Raw genomic sequence first — 22,845 nt, forward strand, 5'->3', positions numbered from 1 at the left:
CGGGATGTACATCGTATTTTTGTGCTAAAATTCATGGATTATACCAATTACTCTAAACCATGTAACAAAAGTTATAATTTATTAAACGGAAAAAAACATAAAAAAGCATAAATGAATTAATACTGATAACCAACGAATTAAGTTCCACGTTTTTATTCTTTAAATTATTCTTTATATGGTTAAATTATTCTTTACAAGGCCATTTTACTTTGCATTTTTGGTTTGAGAAAAAAAGCGTTTTTTTTTTTTTTGGTTTTTTTTTCATGGTTTCTACATCCACTAAAATCACCAGTCAGAAAGTTAATAAATGGGCCTCATTTATCAAAACTGGGCAAATTTACATGTAGGTAGTATTCCATGGTAACCAAATGTACGCTGTTTTTGTTAAGCTGGTTTTGGGGGGAAAAAAGCTGATCAATGATTGGTTACTATGGGTTACTGCCCTGGTGCAAATTTGTTAATAAATGAGCCCCACTATGTACATCACTGCAGTATTCATAGATATATAAGGAGACATATACGATAAATGAACCCGATCCCCATTTTAGTTTTTGGTGTAAATTGATATATTCAAAATTAGCCCGTTTATTTGAGATCCCCATAGATGTTCTTTGGTCCCTATTCGAGATTCAAATAAGGGGTGGGTGTGTCCTAACGGTCCCTGCCCGAAGCACAGTAGGAGGAGACAGCCAATCACAGCCCTGCAGTCCCAGAAGCAAAGACAAGCTTCAGTTCCCTATCAGGTCAGCCTAGCTGCTGATTGGTTCCTATTCATTAATGCAATGTGGGCTCTTGCACAGCCAGGGAAAGGAGGCAGCAGGAAGTGGAACAAATGGGCGGGACTAGTATGTTTTTGCAAAAATTTACAATAAAGTATCCGGAAACACAACATGTTAAAGCACATTCCTTCTATATCCAAGAGTTTAATGCACTGGCACATTCTTCTTTTTTGCATAATACGCCTCCTTTAAAGGAGGTATTCAGTTGAAAAAAAAAAGTACACAAAATTTCACTTAAAGGGATCCTGTCATCAGAAAAAAATTTTTTTTTCAAAACGCACCAGTTAATAGTGCTACTCCAGCAGAATTATGTACTGAAATCCATTTCTCAAAAGAACAAACAGATTTTTTTTATATTTAATTTTGAAATCTGACATGACATATTGTCAATTACCCAGCTGTCATGTAACTTGTGCCTGCACTTTAGGAGAGAAATGCTTTCTGGCAGGCTGCTGTTTTTCCTTCTCAATGTAACTGAATGTGTCTCAGTGGGACATGGGTTTTTACAATTGAGTGTTGTTCTTAGATCTACCAGGCAGCTGTTATCTTGTGTTAAGGGAGCTGCTATCTGGTTACCTTCCCATTGTTCTTTTGTTTGGCTGCTGGGGGGGGGGGTGATAGTCCAACTTGCAGTACAGCAGTAAAGAGTGATTGAAGTTTATCAGAGCACAAGTCACATGACTTGGGGCAGCTGGGAAATTGACAATATGTCTAGCCCCATGTCAGATTTCAAAATTGAATATAAAAAAAATCCGTTTGCTCTTTTGAGAAATGGATTTCAGTGGAGAATTCTGCTGGAGCAGCACTATTAACCGATTCATTTTGAAAAAATAAATTTTTCCCATGACAGTATCCCTTTAAGCCACTTTCCAATATATATTAAAGGGGACCTGTCAACCTAAGAAATAATTTTAAATTCTTTTCTAGCATGTTAGTTGAGCAAAAAAAAAAAAAATTTTTACTTACACTGTATTTATTTTTTAAATTTTGTTTCCTTCGGTTTTGGAATTATGCAATCACTGCAAGCAGCCAGCTGCCATTTTGTGGACACGGTTATTAAGGGAAATTTTGTATCACCCCAAAATCTTGTGTGTGCACCAGAATGGGGAACCTAATGTCCATGTGCAGTGCCCTAAACAATTATAGAGCCTGAGGAGGGAAGGGGGAATGTGAGGAGAGCAGTGACATGTAGGAAGTGCTGAATGGAAAGTGAAAGTAATTGACTGCCCCTCCTCTATGCCACGGGCATAGAGGCGGGGCAGGTAATATTTGATTGACAGTTTAGATATTTAAACACCTTTATAACAGGTATGGATGTTTTAATGAAAAAATTTTTTGGGGTTCCATATTTAATTTGGATTTTTTTTTTTTTTTAAATGTATTAAAAAAAATCCCACTTCAATGTAATAAAAGATTTTATGGCAATTCCCCATGTAATAGGGTCTCTCTCTATTAATTCTTTCCACGCACACAGGTACCTTTAAGTTTCAAACAGAATTTTTCCCTATGTGCTCAAAAGAAATCGATGTGAACTAAACAGTGACCCGAACGATTGTTTGATCCCTGAATGTTTCCGTGCCTCCCCTGGCAGTTAATAACATGTCTCCCGTGGGCCAGAGACGTGGCATTTCGAAGCCACTGATGTATAAATACGTCAATAGGATATTTAAAGCTCACACACGCTGGATGAGTTAATAGTAAGTTAAAAGCAATACAATCCCATAATAGGTTAATACAGCAAGAGGATTTCAAATAAAACTTTTGTCATGATTATGTTCTTTAATCACAGTTCGGTTAGTCTGAAGGGCATGAAAAGGCCAGTTTATGCTTTAAGTCTTTAGTGAGATAGATGCAGTAACTGTATATCATACATAAACAAAACTCCTACAAATTAAGAGGGGTTCCCAAACTTTTTCATATGACTGTATATGATTGGCTGAGCTTTCAAAGTGGCAACTTCCTTTTAATATGTAACTTGCCTTATGGAAACCGTAGTATTTCAGCAGTGACAAAATTTATTGGATTAACAGAAAATATACATCATAACAAAATTAGACAGGTGCATAAATTTAGGCACCCCAACAGAGATATTACATCAATACTTAGTTACAAATGTAACAGCCTCTAGACGCCTCCTATAGCCTTTTATGAGTGTCTGCATTCTGGATGTGGCTATTTGTGACCATTGGTCCATACAAAATCTCTCCAGTTCAGTTAAATGTGATGGCTGCCGAGCATGGACAGTCTGCTTCTAATCATCCCATAGATTTTCCATCATATTCAAGTCGGGGGACCCCAGAATATTGTACTTGTCCCTCTGCATAAATGTCTTTGTAGATTTCCAAGTGAGTTTAGGGTCATTGTCTTGTTGGAATATCCGACCCCTGCAGAGTAACTTCAACTTTGTGACTGATGCTTGAACATTATCCTGAAGAATTTGTTGATATTGGGTTGAATTCATCCGACCCTTGACTTTAACAAGGGCCCCAGTAGTCCCTGAACTAGCCACACAGCCACTCAACTAGCCACACAGCCCCACACCATGATGGGACCTCCACCAAATGTGACCATAGGTAGCAGGTGTTTTTCTTGGAATGCCGTGTTCAAATCAGTGCATGGTTGCTAGGGGAATTTGGATCCTAACAACCAAATTGCAAACTGGAGAGCTGCTGAATAAAAAGCAAAATAACTCAAACCACAAATAAACCAATTGCAAATTGTCTCAGTATATCACTCTCTACATCTTACTAAAAGTTACGTCGAAGGTGAACAACCCCTTTAAGGCTACTATAAAATCATGTAAAAATAAAATAAACCGAATAGGCTGATTTTGCCTGCAGTAAGGATAAATCTTCGTTGGGATCAAGTACAAGCTACTGTTTTATTATTACACAGAAAAAGGAAGTCATTTTTAAAAATTTTGATTATTTGGATAAAATAGTGTCTATGTGAGATGGCCTTTCTGTAATTCGGAGCTTTCTGGTACAAGGCTACAGTAACAGAGTATCACTCGTGTAGTATTTACTCCTAAACAGTGTGGACCTAAAATATATACATTATATAGATGAACATTATTTTGAATGCTTCCATGAAGAGGTTATCCTTTATAGCTGTTGCTTTTTTATGTTTGACATCCAACATTTTATCAGGGCCCTCCTTAGCACTTTGACAAACAGCTGAATCAGCCATCCAACCAGAGTTCCAAAAATATATAGGATAATAAGCAATTTCTTTTAAATTAGACCCTGACATTTAGGGCCCTGACAGACATGAAGATAAGTCACCCCAAAATGAATCTCATATACCTTGAAAAAAAATAAACAAATGTTTTGGTGCTTTTAACCTTCACAGTCACATGTTTCCCAAGCATTGAATTTAATTTACTCTATATTTTGGTTTTGTTGTTTGAGTCTTTTGCCTTTATCTCTCCGAAACTGAAACATGGCATTCGATCTGGATAGCGGCAGTACTGCATGCCTGTGTAAATCATGATTTTAATAAAGATTTCTTTTGATAAACCTCTATTTGTCCATTATATCGCCCTAGTCTGGAACAAAAACAGGGAACAGTGTCAGACGTTGTACCCAGTATCTTCACCAAAATTCAAAAGGATCATTTAGTGATAGTAATTTCAAATGACCAAGGTTTGTTATTTTTTGGGTTCACATCCCTTTAAATCCATGGAATATTTTGCACCCACGGGTGAAGCTTTTAACACATTTCAGGCTCACAATTTCTCCAAAGCGCAGGAAACAAAGTGGAATAAAAATGTTTCACCTCTAACCGCAATTCAGGTGTGAAGCCAAACAAGAGATGAAGGCGGCAGCTTGCAAAGAAGAACTATATCTTAGCTCTGGTTTAACCTCACAACTCACACCTTTAAAAAGCTATCCACTGACCGATGGACTGTTCAACTGTCAGTTATGTATTGAAATGAACATAGTGGGTATTTTGGAAAGATGATCATAATTAAAAAAAAAAAAAGTTTTTGGGCAAAGATTCTGTTAAGTGTTTGTGTTACAGCGGTTTCATTGTGTCGGCTTCCTTAACCCTTTAAGTGCCAGCAGAATTTCACATTTTGGTTACGCGAAATGCCAGCCGTTTTTGAAACATTTTGTGCTCTCTCACTTTAGGGGCATTTTCTGAGGGGAAACCTATAGTTTACCTAGGAAAACTATACATTGTTTTTTTCGGTAGAAACTGAGCTTTCTAAATCTGCCTGAGTTTTCATGTATTTCCACCTGTGCAAAAAAATTTATAGTGCTAAATACCAAAAAAAAATGAAAAATTACCATTTTTCATCGTATATCAATTTATACCAGAAAAATATTTCATTTTACGGATGAAAATCCAACGTATTTGGAAAGCCTTATGTCTCTCGAACGTGCCAATACCAGATATGTATAGTTTTAGGGAGATTTAGGACTTCTGTACCTCAAAAACTCCCGGCAGTATATTGCCGAATTTTGAAAGCACTAAGGCAGAAAACGGCATGCTTTAGATTCCAAGGCCAAAACTCCTGAAACCGTAGGTTTACCCCAGAAAACCATACATTTTTGAAAAGTACACATTCTGCCGATTACAAAATGGGTAACTATGTCTCTCTACTCCCAACTACCAAACATAAAAGCTTGTCTGAACATAGCGGTTTTTCAAAAAAAAATTCAAAATTCTGAAAAATCATTTCAAAGGTTTTATTTTGCTGCTCTGCATATCCCAAACTATATTAGGTACCAAGAAAAAGCACCTGAAATATGATTGCCAGGGGTCCACTGAACAGTTTGATAGCCATTATGCATAGGTTTACCAAAGTATCTGGCATTTAGAGACACCAATATGAAGTTAGCACATCCAAATTGATCAGGACTTTACTTCAGCTACTGAGAAATCAACACATTGACTGCATTTTTTGTGGGGTAAAAACACAGAAATATATGTTTACCCCCCAAACCCATATATTTTTGGAAAGTACACATTCTACCGAATCTAAAATGGGTACCCATGCCTTTCTGCTCCAAACTACTGAGTCGCAAGGCTTTCCCAAAATTATCGGTTTTGGTGAAATATGTGAAAATTGCCTCAAACCTTCAACTTCTCAGCACCATATCACCCATGTATCGTTATGCACCAAGAAAAAGCACCCTAAATATGATTGCCATGGTTCCTCTGAACATTTTGGTGGCCATTGTTCATAGGTTTACCAAAGTATCTGGCATTTAGAGGCCCCAAAATGAAGTTAGCGCATACAAACAGTCCCGTGGGTAACTTCAGCTAATGAAAAATCAACACATTGACTGCATTTTTGTGGGGTAAAAACACAGAAATATATGTTTACCCCCAAAACCCATATATTTTTGGAAAGTACACATTCTACCGAATCTAAAATGGGTACCCATGCCTTTCTGCTCCAAACTACTGAGTCGCAAGGCTTTCCCACAATTGTCGGTTTTGGTGAAATATCTGAAAATTGCCTCAAAGTTTCAACTTCTCAGTACCATATCACCCATGTATCGTTACGCACCAAGAAAAAGCACCCTAAATATGATTGCCAGGGTTCCTCCAAACAGTTTGGTGGCCATTGTTCCTAGGTTTACCAAAGTATCTGGCATTTAGAGGCCCCAAAATGAAGTTAGCGCATACAAACAGTCCCGTGGGTAACTTCAGCTAATGAAAAATCAACACATTGACTGCATTTTTGTGGGGTAAAAACACAGAAATATATGTTTACCCCCAAAACCCATATATTTTTGGAAAGTACACATTCTACCGAATCTAAAATGGGTACCCATGCCTTTCTGCTCCAAACTACTGAGTCGCAAGGCTTTCCCACAATTGTCGGTTTTGGTGAAATATCTGAAAATTGCCTCAAAGTTTCAACTTCTCAGTACCATATCACCCATGTATCGTTACGCACCAAGAAAAAGCACCCTAAATATGATTGCCAGGGTTCCTCCAAACAGTTTGGTGGCCATTGTTCATAGGTTTACCAAAGTATCTGGCATTTAGAGGCCCCAAAATGAAGTTAGCGCATACAAACAGTCCCGTGGGTAACTTCAGCTAATGAAAAATCAACACATTGACTGCATTTTTGTGGGGTAAAAACACAGAAATATATGTTTGCCCCCCAAAACCCATATAGTTTTGGAAAGTACACATTCTACCGAATCTAAAATGGGTACCCATGCCTTTCTGCTCCAAACTACTGAGTCGCAAGGCTTTCCCACAATTGTCGGTTTTGGTGAAATATCTGAAAATTGCCTCAAAGCTTCAACTTCTCAGTACCATATCACCCATGTATCGTTATGCACCAAGAAAAAGCACCCTAAATGTGATTGCCAGGGTTCCTCCGAACAGTTTGGTGGCCATTGTTCATAGGTTTACCAAAGTATCTGGCATTTAGAGGCCTCAAAATGAAGTTAGTGCATACAAATAGTCCTGTGGGTAACTTCAGCTAATGAAAGATCAACACATTAACTGCATTTTTTGTGGGGTAAAAACACAGAAATATATGTTTACCCCCCAAACCCATACATTTTTGGAAAGTACACATTCTACAGAATCTAAAATGGGTACCCATGCCTTATTGCTCCAAACTACTGAGTCGCAAGGCTTTCCCAAAGTTGTCGGTTTTGGTGAAATATCTGAAAATTGCCTCAATGCTTCAACTTTCCAGCATCATATCGCCCATGTATCATTACGTATCACAAAAAAGCACCCAAATTGTGATTGCCGGGGGTCCTCCAAACAGTTTGGTGCCCACTGTGCATAGGTTTACCAAAGTATATGGCATTTAGAGGCCCCAAAATGAAGTTAGCACATACAAATTGTCCTGTGGGTAACTTCAGCTAATGAAAAATCAGCACATTGTCTGCATTTTTGTGGGGTAAAAACACAGAAATATATGTTTACCCCCCAAACCAATACATTTTTGGAAAGTACACATTCTACAGAATCTAAAATGGGTACCCATGCTTTTCTGCTCAAAACTACTGAGTCGCAAGGCTTTGCCAAATTTGGCGGTTTTGGTGAAATATCTGAAAATTGCCTCAAAGCTTCAACTTTCCAGCATCGTATTGTCCATGTATCATTACCAGCATAAAGCATCCTAAATATAAACATACGGGTCTACTAAATAGTTTGATGCCCAATGTGCATAGATATACCAAACTATGTGGCGCACAGAGACCCCCAAATGACAATATGTATAGACATTTTCACGGCTGACGCGCTGGCTGCTGCAACATAACCACCCGGTGTGTGTATTATGCGACATTAGACCACCTAACAGTACAGAGACCCCAGAAAACCATATATTTTCAGAAAGTACACATTCTGACGAATCCAATATGGGTAAATAAGTGTTTCTACTACAAACTGCCAAACTGCAAAGCAATGCTGAACATAACGGTTTTTATCAAATTTCTGAAAATCGTCACAAAGCTTGAATTTTACCCCATTATATGCCCCACATTTCGTAACTTATCAGCATAAAACATCCTAAATATGAACGCCAGGGGTCTACTGAACACTTTGATGCCCAATATGCATAGATATACCAAACTATGTGGCGCACAGAGACCCCCAAATGACAATACTGTATATACATTTTCACGGCTGACGCGCTGGCTGCTGCAATATGAGCACCTGGTGTGTGTATTATGCGACATTAGACCCCCCTAACAGTACAGAGACCCCAGAAAACCATATATTTTCAGAAAGTACACATTCTGACGAATCCAATATGGGTAAATAAGTGTTTCTACTACAATCTGCCAAACTGCAAAGCAATGCTGAACATAACGGTTTTTATCAAATTTCTGAAAATCGTCACAAAGCTTGAATTTTACTCCATTATATGCTCCACGTTTCGTAACGTATCAGCATAAAACATCCTAAATATGAACGCCAGGGGTCTACTGAACACTTTGATGCCCAATATGCATAGATATACCAAACTATGTGGCGCACAGAGACCACCAAATGACAATAGTGTATATACATTTTCACAGCTGACGCGCTGGCTGCTGCAATATGAGCACCTGGTGTGTGTATTATGCGACATTAGACCCCCCTAACAGTACAGAGACCCCAGAAAACCATATATTTTCAGAAAGTACACATTCTGACGAATCCAATATGGGTAAATAAGTGTTTCTACTACAAACTGCCAAACTGCAAAGCAATGCTGAACATAACGGTTTTTATCAAATTTCTGAAAATCGTCACAAAGCTTGAATTTTACCCCATTATATGCCCCACATTTCGTAACGTATCAGCATAAAACATCCTAAATATGAACGCCAGAGGTCTACTGAACACTTTGATGCCCAATATGCATAGATATACCAAACTATGTGGCGCACAGAGACCCCCAAATGGATATATAGTAGATAAAATTTACAAGGCAAAACAAAATAAGGCAGTAAAGAGTGAAATGAAAAAAAATCCAATAAAACCACAAAAATCAATGTTTTTTTTCCAGAATAGTGTTATCGGCCGTCAGAATCACAGTTTGAATATTTTAGCTGGGCCAAACAGGTTATACGGCTAGAAACAAGTGAACACAACATATGCAGAGCTGAAAATGCAATAAAATGGCTAAAAATTCAATAAAATGGCTAAAAATGCACCAAAATACCCAAAATTGCAATATAATCACCGAAATAACATACAAAAGATATTGCACAGTACGGTTAGCGAATACGCTATTCGTAATGGCAATAAAACATTTTTTTCAGCAAAATAAAGAGACGATGCGATAAGAAAAAAAAAAAAAAAGCCACAATGCCATGTATGTGCGTGTGCGTGTGTACAAATGGTAAATTACATGTTATGTGCGCGTGTGTGCGTGTGCACGTGTGTGTAAGTGCAGTGAGTGTAAGTGACCCCCCCAATCCCCAAAAATGTATGTGTAAGTGTGTGTAAGTGTGAATCTAAGTGTGTATTACTGTAATAAGTGTGTGTTGGTGTGTTTGTGTGTGTAATTGTTGCACTAACCTGAAAAAGTCGCTGAAGACTGTTGCACACGATGTGGAGGGGTCCCAGGAAGACATCTGCGACGATCTGCGTGTCTCTGTGCTGTGGGGGCGGAGCTGATCGGCGCAGTGCAGGCTGCAGCAGCAGGACACGTAAGGAACACGTGCCTGCTGCTGTTTTTGGGCCCCTGGGCGATCGCGCCCCAGGGGCCACTCGATCCCCTGCTCTGCTCGTTGCCTAGGGGCAGGGGATCGAAGCGGAACGGAGCGAGCGGCTCTAACAGCCGCTCCTCCGCTCCAGAACCCGGAAGTGCTGCAGAACGTAGAATCTACGTTCTGTGGCATTTCAAGTTACTTTTCCACAGAACGTAGATTCTACGTTCTGTGGCACTTAAAGGGTTAAAGGGATCCTATCATCGGAAAACATGTTTTTTTTTTCAAAACGTATCAGTTAATAGTGCTGCTCCAGCAGAATTATGCCCTGAAATCCATTTCTCAAAAGAGCAAACAGATTTTTTTATATTCAATTTTGAAATCTGACATGAGGTTAGACAAATTGTCAATTTCCCAGCTGCCCCTGGTCATGTGACTTGTGCCTGCACTTTAGGAGAGAAATGCTTTCTGGCAGGCTGCTGTTTTTCCTTCTCAATGTAACTGAATGTGTCTCAGTGGGACCTGGATTTTACTATTGAGTGCTGTTCTTAGATCTACCATGCAGCTGTTATCTTGTGTTAGGGAGCTGCTATCGGGTTACCTTCCCATTGTTCTTTTGTTTGGCTGCTGGGGGGGAAAAGGGAGGGGGTGATCACTCCAACTTGCAGTACAGCAGTAAAGAGTGATTGAAGTTTATCAGCACAGATCACATGACTTGGGGCAGCTGGGAAATTGACAATATGTCTAGCCCCATGTCAGATTTCAAAATTGAATATAAAAAAAATCTGTTTGCTCTTTTGAGAAATGGAATTTAGTGCAGAATTCTGCTGGAGCAGCACTATTAACCGATTCATTTTGAAAAATGTTTTTTTTTCCCCATAACAGTATCCCTTTAAAGGGCAAGTCAACCGCAAAACACTGCCTAATAAAAGAAAACATAATTGTAGGTAACCTCCCAATATATGTTATATGTTGCATTTTTAAAAAAAGTGTATTAGAGCTTATACCAGGTTTTTAAAAAAAGTCACAAAATGAAGCCCTGCTGAAAAAAAAAAAATGGAATACACGCTACAGCAATTGCCACTGGACGCTTATGAGCCAACATCCACCTCGCAACACCAGTATTTGCATTTTTCAGCAGAAATGCCAATACGCCAAGGAAACAACATTATTATTGATCTGGGTTTGGAAATACACTTTCACTGAAATATGCCACGTATTTACAATATGGCAGCCAAACTGCTGTGAGATGGATTGCACCTATACGTATTTGCGGTGTTGTATGCTGGGGACATAATTACGTTTTGCGTATTGACTATCAATGCATGTAAATTGCATGTCCATTCCGCTTTTTTTTTTGCTCAAAAGCTTACTAAAATTCTTCTGAGCACAATTATGGGGGAACGAGAAAAACCAGAAATACGTGTTGGGAAAAGAAAACTAAAAGGCCAAAGAAGCATATCATGCGTGTGGATTCATTGGTTTATTTACACTCGACCGCATGTTTTGGAAAACAAAGTGTGATCTCGACCTTAAAGTTATCTGTAAAACAATTGCTGTTGAAAGCAACATTGCTTAACTCCTGCTTGTTACTTTTTAAACAATGTTGCAAAAGTCTTGGTTCCCCAGTAAAGACAGGTATGTTAATCAGTTGCCTTGACTTACACTGTATCAACAGTCAGAACCACCAGTGCAGAGAATAAAAAGGTACAGACACTGCTTTCAATAGCAATACATATACATGTCATAGAACAATTATAATGAATTTATTTTGGGGTTGACTTGCCGTTTATTTACAGTGGAATATCCAATCAAAACGTATTGTATACAGCAGAGCAATCTATTGGGTGCCACACAAGGGTGTTTACCAAATAACTTTTGACACCAATTACAGAATCAGATGTGTCTGCCAAAAATGTTACATTATTTAGCAAAAAATAGGGTTACACTTTCTTTTACTTTTATTCTTCATCTTTCTATTCAGGCCTCTCCTATTCATATGCCAGTGTCTTATTCAAATCATTGCATGGTTGCTAGGGGGAATTTGACAATTGTGGAAATTACAAACTGGAGAGCTGCTGAATAAAAAGCTAAATAACTCAAAAACCACAAATAATAAAAAATGAAAACCAATTGCAAATTGTTTTAGAATATCACTCGTCATACTAACAGTTAACTCAAAGGTGAAAAACCCCTTTACAAGTTAGCTACATTCTATCAAGTGTCAGAGTTTTATTTATTTTTTTAATTATTTGATTAATTTCTTCTCTTTACAGCTTTCAAATGTGGGTCAATGACCCCATCTAAAAATTGTTACTGCTACTTTTTATTACTCATCTTTCTATTAAGGCTTCTCCTATTCCAGTCTCTTATTCAAATAATTTGGACCCTAGCAACCAGATTGCCGAGAGCCTCTGAATAAAAAGCTCAAAAGCCACAAATAATAATAAATGAAAACCAATGGCAAACTGTCTCAGAATATCCCTCTCTGCATCATACTACAAGTTAATTTAAAGGAGAACAATCCATTTAACATACATAATTATTTTCACGTAACTAAACAGGGCAATAGATTATAGCTGAGCTATAGATATGATAAAGATTATAATGGCCACGGCTCACAAGACTCCATCACCACAGCATTTTCTACAGGAACGCTGAAAGTTTGTTTTTATATGAACCTTCCCCTTTAAGCAGTGCCAGAGCTTTGTAAAACATACAACTTGGAGCTCATGCACAGCAGAAATGTTTCGTATATTTAAGGGGTCTAATTGCTCTGATGCAATTTAGCACCTATGTCCGTTGTCCATTGGATCTGCAACCGCACCTATGTTATAAAATGAGCCCTGAGGGGTTTGTATACGTTTGCACTGAATCCTGAAACTGCATTAAGCAATGGGGGGAATTCACTGGGCAGATAGCAGGAATATTAGTAATTTCACACTTGAAAGATTCAGATTCAGCCTGTTACCCAGACATAACTCTTGTTCAGAGCCTGAAGGGTCAGATGTCACATATACAAACCTACTGCACCTTGAACACATCTAAAAACACCAAGAAGTCTTTGCACCACCAAAAAGATACATAGCCCAGACTGGTACTAACATCACCATTCACATGTACAGCCATAAAGTAATCATCATGGACAATTTAATTACATTCATTCTGAATCAGATGTATGTCACACCAAAATGGAACAGATCTACCAATAGGTCTTAAAGGGGTGGTTCAACTTAACATTAACTTTTAGTATGTTATAGAATGGCTCATTCTAAGCAACTTTTCAATTGGCCTTCATAATTTTTTTTTTTTTTCCAGCTTACACATTTTCTGCAACTGCTACTTTTTAGCATTTTTCTATTCATTATCCAGTCTCTTATTCAAATCAATGCTTGGTTGGTTGCTAGGGGAACTTGTAGTTATGCAAGTTTAACAGAGAGATTGACACCTGAAATTAGACTTAGAGTGTTATAAACACATACATACTCGCAATATATATATATATATATATATAACACCAAGGGGGTCGGTGCACACAGAACACAAAATGGATGCCTAGGTGCTGGAGCAATTAAACATAGTATGGAGGTAACAAGAAGAGCCCGCACACACAGGACTTGAGTGAAGAAAAAAAATTTCGTTTATTCAACGTTTCGGCCCAGTCACATGAGCCGACTTCCTGAAGACGGCTCATGTGACTGGGCCGAAACGTTGAATAAACGAAATTTTTTTTCTTCACTCAAGTCCTGTGTGTGCGGGCTCTTCTTGTTACCTCCATACTATGTTTAATTGCTCCAGCACCTAGGCATCCATTTTGTGTTCTGTGTGCACCGACCCCCTTGGTTGTTATATATACATACATATACACAAAAGCCATGCATATATATCCTTATAAACGGTGAGAACTGATGTCATCAGTTATAAATGGTGAGTTCTGATGTAATTTCTGTCACATGACTCACTGAAACTTGTGTATTATAATAAATAAAGTACCCAGTACTGTTGCAAAATATGTGGATATTAGAAGTTACCTCGGAGTTCTACGACCTCCGGCCTTCGTTTTTATATGGTCATGAAACTCCTTGGTAACTTATAATATCCTTATAATTTACAAGAGGGGGTACTTTATTCACTTAAACAAATGCTCTGTAAGGCTACAAATGTATTGTTGATGCTTCTTTTTATTACTCATCTTTCTATTCAGGCCTCTCCTATTCATATTCCAGTCTATTATTCAAATCAGTGCATGGTTGCTAGGATAATTTAGACCCTAGCTACTGGATTTTTGAAACTAAAACTGAAGAGCTGCTGAATAAAAAAAATAAATAACTCAAAAACCACAAAAAATGAAAAGCAATTGAAAATTGTCTCAGAATATCACTCTACATCAGGAGTCCCCAACCTTTTTTACACGTGAGCCACATTCAAATGTAAAAAGAATTGGGGAGCAACACAAGCATGAAAAGTCCCTTGGGGTGTCAAATAGGGGCTGTGATTGGTTGTTTGGTAGCCCCTTTGTGGACTGGCAGCCTACAATAGGCTCTACTTGGCACTATACTTAGTTTATATGCAATTAAAACTTGCTTTCAAGCTTGAAATTCAAAAATAAACACCTGCTTTGAGGACCTTGAGAGCAACATCCAAGGGGTTGAAGAGAAACATGTTGCTCACGAGCTACTGGTTGGGGATCACTGCTCTACATCATACTAAAAAGGTAACACAACCCCTTTAAAGGAACAGTAACCAAAAAAAAAAAAGTTTTAAAGTAATTAAAATATAATGTACAGTTGCCCTGCACTTGCAAAATGTATATATGTTTGCTCCAGAAACACAACTATAATTATATAAACAAGCTGCTGTGTAGCAATGGAGGCAATTAAAATACAGCTTAATGGCTAAAGAGCAGATAACAGATAAGCACTGTAGAAAACGATTATATTTTACAGAACTTAAGCTTTTTCTCTTTTGAATGGTCACACACACACAAAAACACACATGATGCAGGGTCCAAATTCCCCTAGTAACCATGCACTGATTTGAATAAGAGACAGGAATATGAATAGGAGAGGCCTGAATAGAAAGATGAATAATAAAAAATATCAATAACAATAAATGTGTAGCCTTACAGAGCATTTGTTTTTTAAGTGGGTTAATTACCCCCATTTGAAAAGTTGCTAAGAATAAGCCATTCTATAACATACTAAAAGTGACCTCAAAGGTGAACCAAACCTTTAACATGACATATAGGTAACTTTTAAGTGCATTAATATTTTAAAAAGTATTTTTTTCACGTCAGTATCGTAAAGTTACAAAATCTTTCTTTTAACAGACTAATTAATAATCTGTATATCCCCTTACTAAACAGCAATTTATTAAGCTATGTAGTGCACTTTGTAAACCTATACTCACTGCATTGGGTTGGCAACTTTAAACGCACAAAAGGCAATATAATGCTGAAAATAGTTGTTATCCCATTAAAATATACCACTGCCCTATTCACGATTACAACACATGCCCATGTTCACTGTTGCTTAAAACACAATGCTGCAGGTCACTGCCCAAATGTTCCCTGCACACAAGTGTTCTTGTGACATAATAATGTACAGGTATGAGATCAGTTATCCGGAAACCCATTATCCATAAAACGCCGAATTACAAAAGGTCCCCTGTTCAAATAATTCACATTTTTACAACAGATTTCCTTTTTCTCTGTAATAATAAACCAGTAGGTTGTACTTGATCCCAACTAAGAAATAATTAATCCTTATTGGAAGCAAAACCAGCCTATTGGTTTATTTAATGTTTATATAATTTTCTAGTAGACTTAAGGTATGAAGATCCAAATTACAGAAAGAACTGTTATCCAGAAAACCCCAGGTAACGAACATTCTGGAAAACAGGTCTCGTACCTTTATGCGTACAATACATCTTTACAGTTGGCTCATCCTAAAATTTTAACAATGACTTCACTGCCATTGTTTCTCAGACTGGCAAGCTCATCTTTATCTATGCTCCTCTTGAAAGCCAATGACCTAAAAGGACGCAAGAAGAGGGTGCTGCAAATTGTTTTAAATCATAACCAAACAAAAGGGCACCCCATAGCAAGGCAACTTAGTAGATGTTCTCATATTTCATAACAAACCACTCTACCCAGAGAACTAAAACTATACTAAGCACAATTTTATATGTATATGCCTTGTCTCAAAGCCTAACAATTGCTGCAGCTTAGGAAAGGGACATGCTTTTTTTAATACAGAACTCATCTCCAAAATTACAATTTACAGTGGGAAAGTTAGAAGTTTAGGCAAACACAAATCAATTTCCACCTTTAGAACAGTTAGCAAAACTTTTTTTTTAATGAAATAAATACATATAATACACAAAAGCCATGAATATCCTGTAAATTATATCCTTATAAACAGTGAGTAGTGATGTCATCAGTTATAAATGGTGAGTAGTGATTTCATTTCTGTCACATGACTCACTGAAATTTGTGTATTATAATAAATAAAGTTCCCCCAGTTGTAAAATATGAGGATATTAGAAGTTACCTCGGAGTTCCATGACCTGTATAAAAACACTCGGCCTTCGGCCTCGTGTTTTTATATGGTCATGAAACTCCTCGGTAACTAATAATATCCTTATATTTTACAAGAGGGGGTACTTTATTCATTATATATACATATATTCAATATAGAATATTTTCAACACACAGCCTATTTATTGTGCTTAATGGGGTTGTTTGCCTTTAAATTAACTTTTAGTATGATGAGACAATTTGTATTTGGTTTTCCTTTTTTATTATTTATGGTTTTTGAGTTATTTAGCAGCTCTCCAGTTTGCAATGCCAGACACCTGGTTGTTAGGGTCAAAATTCCCCTAGCAACCATACATTGATTTGAATAAGAGACTGGAATATGAATAGGATAGGCCTGAACAATACATTTGAAGCCTTACAGAGCATTTGTTTTATGATGGGGTCAGTGACCCCCATTTGAGAGCTGGAAAGAATCAGAAGAAGGCAGCAAATAATTCAAAAACTAAAAAAAAAAAAAAATAATAATTAAGGCACATTTAAAAGTTGCTTAAAATTAGCCATTCTAGAACATACTAAAAGTTAACCACCCCTTTAAGTTGAGCAGAAATGACAATAGTCTGAGAGGCTACTTGCTCAAGTGGTTGCAGTTACCAATGACTATCCGGCATTTCTAGCAAAATTCACATGTCCCAGTCCTACAGGAATACACAGTCGGCTGGGGGTAGTAGAGACCATTTATTCACCTCGTATACTTAGCGGCTTATATTTTCCGGCGGATATTTACAATGTCTCAAATTTCATGCAGGAAAATCAGACTACACATAGAACTGCCAGAAAGTTGACAATTGTATTTTCATATGATGACAGACGTTCATTGTTGACCATTTCGCACTGCTTTAAATGCCCAATAAGCCTTAGTGTAATGCTCACAGATACAGTGTTTATAGTTTATTCTAGGAGAGTGACAATCACATTCTCAATTCACATTGTATTATACTACTTTGTTGGATGGAGCACTTGTGTAGGGAGGCTTATTTACCCGAGAGCCACCGTTTTTGGGTTATTGAGCAACTCTCCTATTTGCAATTTCAGCAATCTGCTTGCTAGGGTCCAATTACACTAGCAACTGTGCAATTATTTGCATAAGTGACTGGTATATAAATAAGAGAGCATTAATAGAAAGAGGAGTAACAAAAAGTAGCCGCAAATCTGTAGCCTTAATTAGCATTTGTTTTTTGTTTTTTAGAAGGGGCCAATGACCCCCGTTGGAAAGAGTCAGAAGGCAGCACATAATTAAAAAGGATATCAAATAAATAATGAAAGACAATTGAAAAGTTGCTTAGAATTGGCAAATCTAACACGTACTAAAGGTGAACCACTTATTTAAATATAGAATACATTTACAAATAATTAAAGTTAGACATTTTTATGTTACAATTGACATGTCTTGTAACGGGATTATTTCCCTATGACAATTCACCAGGTCCCATAACAGGAGGCAGTGGAAGGTGGTATAGGGGTGTAAAATGCAGTGGAACCAGCACTTGTCATGCACCAGCTGATACCCCACTTTACCCACCTGGGCCCCGTCTGTTTCACATATTAATGGCCCCTTAACGGACAGACTAAGGCCCCACTCACAAGGTCAGTGTTGTACCTGCCTCACACACATTAAAGGAGAAGGAAACCCCCTTTTTCGCAAAACCACTCCCCTGTGTTGCCCCTCATCCCCCCCGGGCCTACCTGTCCCCCTGGGCAAATGCCCCTAACTTGTTACTCACCCCTCTGCGCAGGTCCTGTCCACGGAGTTCACAGTCGCCATCTTCTCCCACGCGCGTCTTCTTCCTGCTTTGACCGGCGTCTTCTGGCGCATGCGCAGTAGGAACAGTTACTGCACATGCGCCGAATGTCACGAAGTGAAATCTGAAAACTTCGTAACATTCGGCGCATGCGCAGTAGATCCGTACCGGTAACTGTTCCTACTGCGAACAAAAGCAGGAAGAAGACGCGCATGGGAGAAGATGGCGACTGTGAACTCCGTGGACAGGACCTGCGCAGAGGGGTGAGTAACAAGTTAGGGGCATTTGCCCAGGGGGACAGGTAGGCCAGGGGGGAGAAGGAGGGGTTTTGTGCCCAGGGGGTTTCCTTCTCCTTTAATGGGGGTCCTGGTGTAAATACATAGGGGTGTCTTCACTCACCAGGTGAGACCTGACACACATGCTTTAGGCCTTCTGCTGCTCTTACTGCTTAACACACACACACACACACACACACACACACACACACAGAGACACACACAAAGAGAGACACACACACAGAGAGACAGAGACACACACAGAGAGACACACACACACACACACACACACACACAACACACACACACACACAACACACACACCAGGTAAGGGCAGTGCCACACCAGGGGCCCAATAAAGCCCATAAAAGAGTCACACTCATGAGACACGGCCTAGTTTCCCCGAGCTCTCCCCTGTGTAAGAGGCCTGTACAACACCCTAGCCGTCCCCCCTATTCAGCCACATTCCCGGGAAGTAACACACGCTGAAGAGAAGCCTCAGGCTCAGTAGGTTCCCACCCCCCACAGTCCCGGTTCCCGCCCTACCTGACACGGTGTGAGTGAGCGCGGGCTGAGCAGGCGGCGCAAATAGGGACAGCGTCACGTGACCCTCTCCCCTGACACAGCTGGTTCCTGCTCACGTGACACGACCGGCCCAATAACGTCACTCAGCGGCTTTTGCTCTCACTTGAGCTCCACCACGTGATCCGAAGCTTGTGTCAGTCCGTACCACATGACTAGCTGCGAGTCACGTTACGCAGGATTTATTTATGTGCGGCCAGACTGTGATTATTCACTCACGTCACTGTCCCCCGTCAGAACACACAACTCCAGGGTCTTCCCTCACTCTCCCTCATATAAACTGAGTATTGTCCTGTGTCCCATATACTGTCTGAGGCCTACACTCACTGACTGTCACTCACTCTCCCTCATATAAACTGAGTATTGTCCTGTGTCCCATATACTGTCTGAGGCCTACACTCACTGACTGTCACTCACTCTCCCTCATATAAACTGAGTATTGTCCTGTGTCCCACATACTGTCTGAGGCCTACACTCACTGACTGTCACTCACTCTCCCTCATATAAACTGAGTATTGTCCTGTGTCCCATATACTGTCTGAGGCCTACACTTACTGACTGTCACTCACGCTCCCTCATATAAACTGAGTATTGTCCTGTGTCCCATATACTGTCTGAGGCCTACACTTACTGAGTGTCACTCACGCTCCCTCATATAAACTGAGTATTGTCCTGTGTCCCATATACTGTCTGCGGCCTACACTCACTGACTGTCACTCACTCTCCCTCATATAAACTGAGTATTGTCCTGTGTCCCATATACTGTCTGAGGCCTACACTCACTGACTGTCACTCACTCTCCCTCATATAAACTGAGTATTGTCCTGTGTCCCATATACTGTCTGAGGCCTACACTTACTGAGTGTCACTCACGCTCCCTCATATAAACTGAGTATTGTCCTGTGTCCCATATACTGTCTGCGGCCTACACTCACTGACTGTCACTCACTCTCCCTCATATAAACTGAGTATTGTCCTGTGTCCCATATACTGTCTGTGGCCTACACTCACTGACTGTCACTCACTCTCCCTCATATAAACTGAGTATTGTCCTGTGTCCCATATACTGTCTGCGGCCTACACTTACTGACTGTCACTCACTCTCGCTCATATAAACTGAGTATTGTCCTGTGTCACATATACTGTCTGCGGCCTACACTCACTGACTGTCACTCACTCTCCCTCATATAAACTGAGTGTTGTCCTGTGTACCATATACTGTCTGAGGCCTACACTTACTGACTGTCACTCACTCTCCCTCATATAAACTGAGTGTTGTCCTGTGTCCCACATACTGTCTGCGGCCTACACTCACTGACTGTCACTCACTCTCCCTCATATAAACTGAGTATTGTCCTGTGTCCCATATACTGTCTGAGGCCTACACTCACTGACTGTCACTCACTCTCCCTCATATAAACTGAGTGTTGTCCTGTGTACCATATACTGTCTGAGGCCTACACTTACTGACTGTCACTCACTCTCCCTCATATAAACTGAGTGTTGTCCTGTGTACCATATACTGTCTGAGGCCTACACTTACTGACTGTCACTCACTCTCCCTCATATAAACTGAGTATTGTCCTGTGTCCCATATACTTTCTGATTCCTCCCCTTAATGACTGTCACTCACTCTCCCTCATATAAACTGAGTATTGTCCTGTGTCCCACATACTGTCTGCGGCCTACACTCACTGACTGTCACTCACTCCTGTCCTGTGCCCCATATCCAGGGGTAGGCAACCCGCTGCTCCGGAGCCTCATTCGGCTCTTCATTCTGTTTGCTGTGGCTCAGTCTTGCGGCTTTACCTGTCACGTTGTCTATACAGCCCTCGCCCCTACAGGCAGCTTCTTGAGTGGGGACTGCAGTAAACTAACGGTTATGTTACATCGGTCGCACACTCAGAAGCCGCCAGCAGGTGCGAGGACTGTATAGACGTCCCAGGAGTGACAGGCAAGAATGAGCAGCAACAAGATGAATCATTATGGTCTTAACCGCGGTCACACACTCAAGACAAGAGGGAAGATCAGCATGGAGCTTCAGAAACAGAAGTCGCATTAAACAGATGAGAACACTAGCATTTAATAGGGCTATTCAGTGTTTAATTTATTTCAAAGTAGCCCTCTTTAGTGGAAGAGGGGGCAAAATGGTTCTTTTGATACTAGTAAAGGTCGCTGACCCCTGCCCTATACCATCTGTGGCTGACACTTACTCACCGGGCCACTTACTCCTGTCCTGTGCCAATCCCCAAGTATGAATTGAAAGCTGAGGTGGATAAAGTGGCTGCTGTACTTTTTACTCTGCTTTTCCAATTGTCCAGAGTACTATTAACTCGGTGGCTGACATTGCCCTTACCCATTGTAATACTTAAATACTATGATTATATTCCTGTGTCCCATAGTTACTTACTCCAGCCCCCTACACACACAGAGACACACACAGACATACACACAGACACACACACACATATACACACACACAGACACACACACAGACACACACACAGACACACAGACACACAGAGAGAGACACACACACACACACAGAGACACACACAGACACACACAGACACACACACACACACACAGACACACACACACACACAGAGACACACACAGACACACACACACACACATATACACACACACACACACAGACACACACACAGACACACAGAGAGACACACACACACACACACACAGAGACACACACAGACACACACAGACACACACACACACACACACACACACACAGAGACACACAGACACACACACACACAGACACACAATATTTTAATATTATTAAAGGGGTGGTTCACCTTTAAGTTAACTTTTAGTAATATTAAGTATTGTAAAATAGTTCATTCTAAGCAGCTTTCCATTTGGTCTTCATTGTTTATTGTTTATATTTTTTTTTTAACAATTTGCCTTTTTCGTCTGACTCTTTCCAGCTTCCAAATGGGAGTCATTGACCCCATCTAAAAAACAAATGATCTGTAAGGCTACATATTAATTGCTATTGCTACTTTTTAGTACTCAGCCATCTATTCAGGCCTCTCCTATTCATATTCCATTCTCTTATTCACATCAGTGCATGGTTGCTAGGGGAATTTGGACCATAGCAACCAGATGGCTGAAACTGCAAACAGAAGAGCTGCCAAACAAAATGCTAAAAAAACTACAAATAATAAACAATGAAAACCAACTGAAAATTGTCTCAGAATATCATTCTCTACATCATACTAAAAGTTAATTTAAAGGTGATTAAATTATTATAACCACTCTGATCTGATCTGATGGCCCCTTTCCAGACTTGTAGGATGGCCAATACAGGTATAGGATCCTTTATCCAGAAACCCATTTTCCAGAAAGCTCAGAATTAAAGAAAGGTTGTCTCCTATAGACTGTATTATATTGCTTATAATGCATTGTAATGGTATGAGAGGGACCTCTGCCATTGACTTATACACAACCTCGGCAGGTCTGAGTTGTTGCATAGGACTTTAATGAACTCTCAAAGATCGAGTTTTAAAAAAAATCCAGAAAAATTAAGTTTGCCCCAAAAAGTCTGACTGGAGTTTAGTAAACAACCCCCCTTAATGTTTAAATTTTTTTTTAGCAGACTTAAGGTATGATGTTCCAAATTACATAAAGACTCCCTTATCCAGACATCCCCTGGTCCCGAGCATTCTGGATAACAGGTCCCATACCTGTATTAACTTTTGTCATCATCAAAATAATACT

General features: G+C 39.5%; 1 protein-coding gene across 3 annotated transcripts in view; it reads right to left on the reverse strand.

The window, feature by feature from the left end:
• tsnare1.L (t-SNARE domain containing 1 L homeolog) overlaps positions 1 to 19,241 on the reverse strand; it is a 227,984-nt gene extending 208,743 nt beyond the window's left edge. The window contains exon 1 of one of the 3 annotated variants that reach the window (XM_041566666.1): positions 19,066 to 19,219. The gene's annotated coding sequence lies outside the window, so the exon portion shown is untranslated. Of the gene's footprint in view, positions 1 to 19,065 lie in introns of all 3 variants that reach the window. The other 2 variants (XM_041566664.1, XM_041566663.1) reach the window with 2 other exon arrangements.
• Between the last annotated feature and the right edge of the window lie 3,604 nt (positions 19,242 to 22,845).

This window comes from Xenopus laevis, chromosome 6L (assembly GCF_017654675.1).
Source record: "Xenopus laevis strain J_2021 chromosome 6L, Xenopus_laevis_v10.1, whole genome shotgun sequence".
Taxonomy (NCBI): domain Eukaryota; kingdom Metazoa; phylum Chordata; class Amphibia; order Anura; family Pipidae; genus Xenopus; species Xenopus laevis.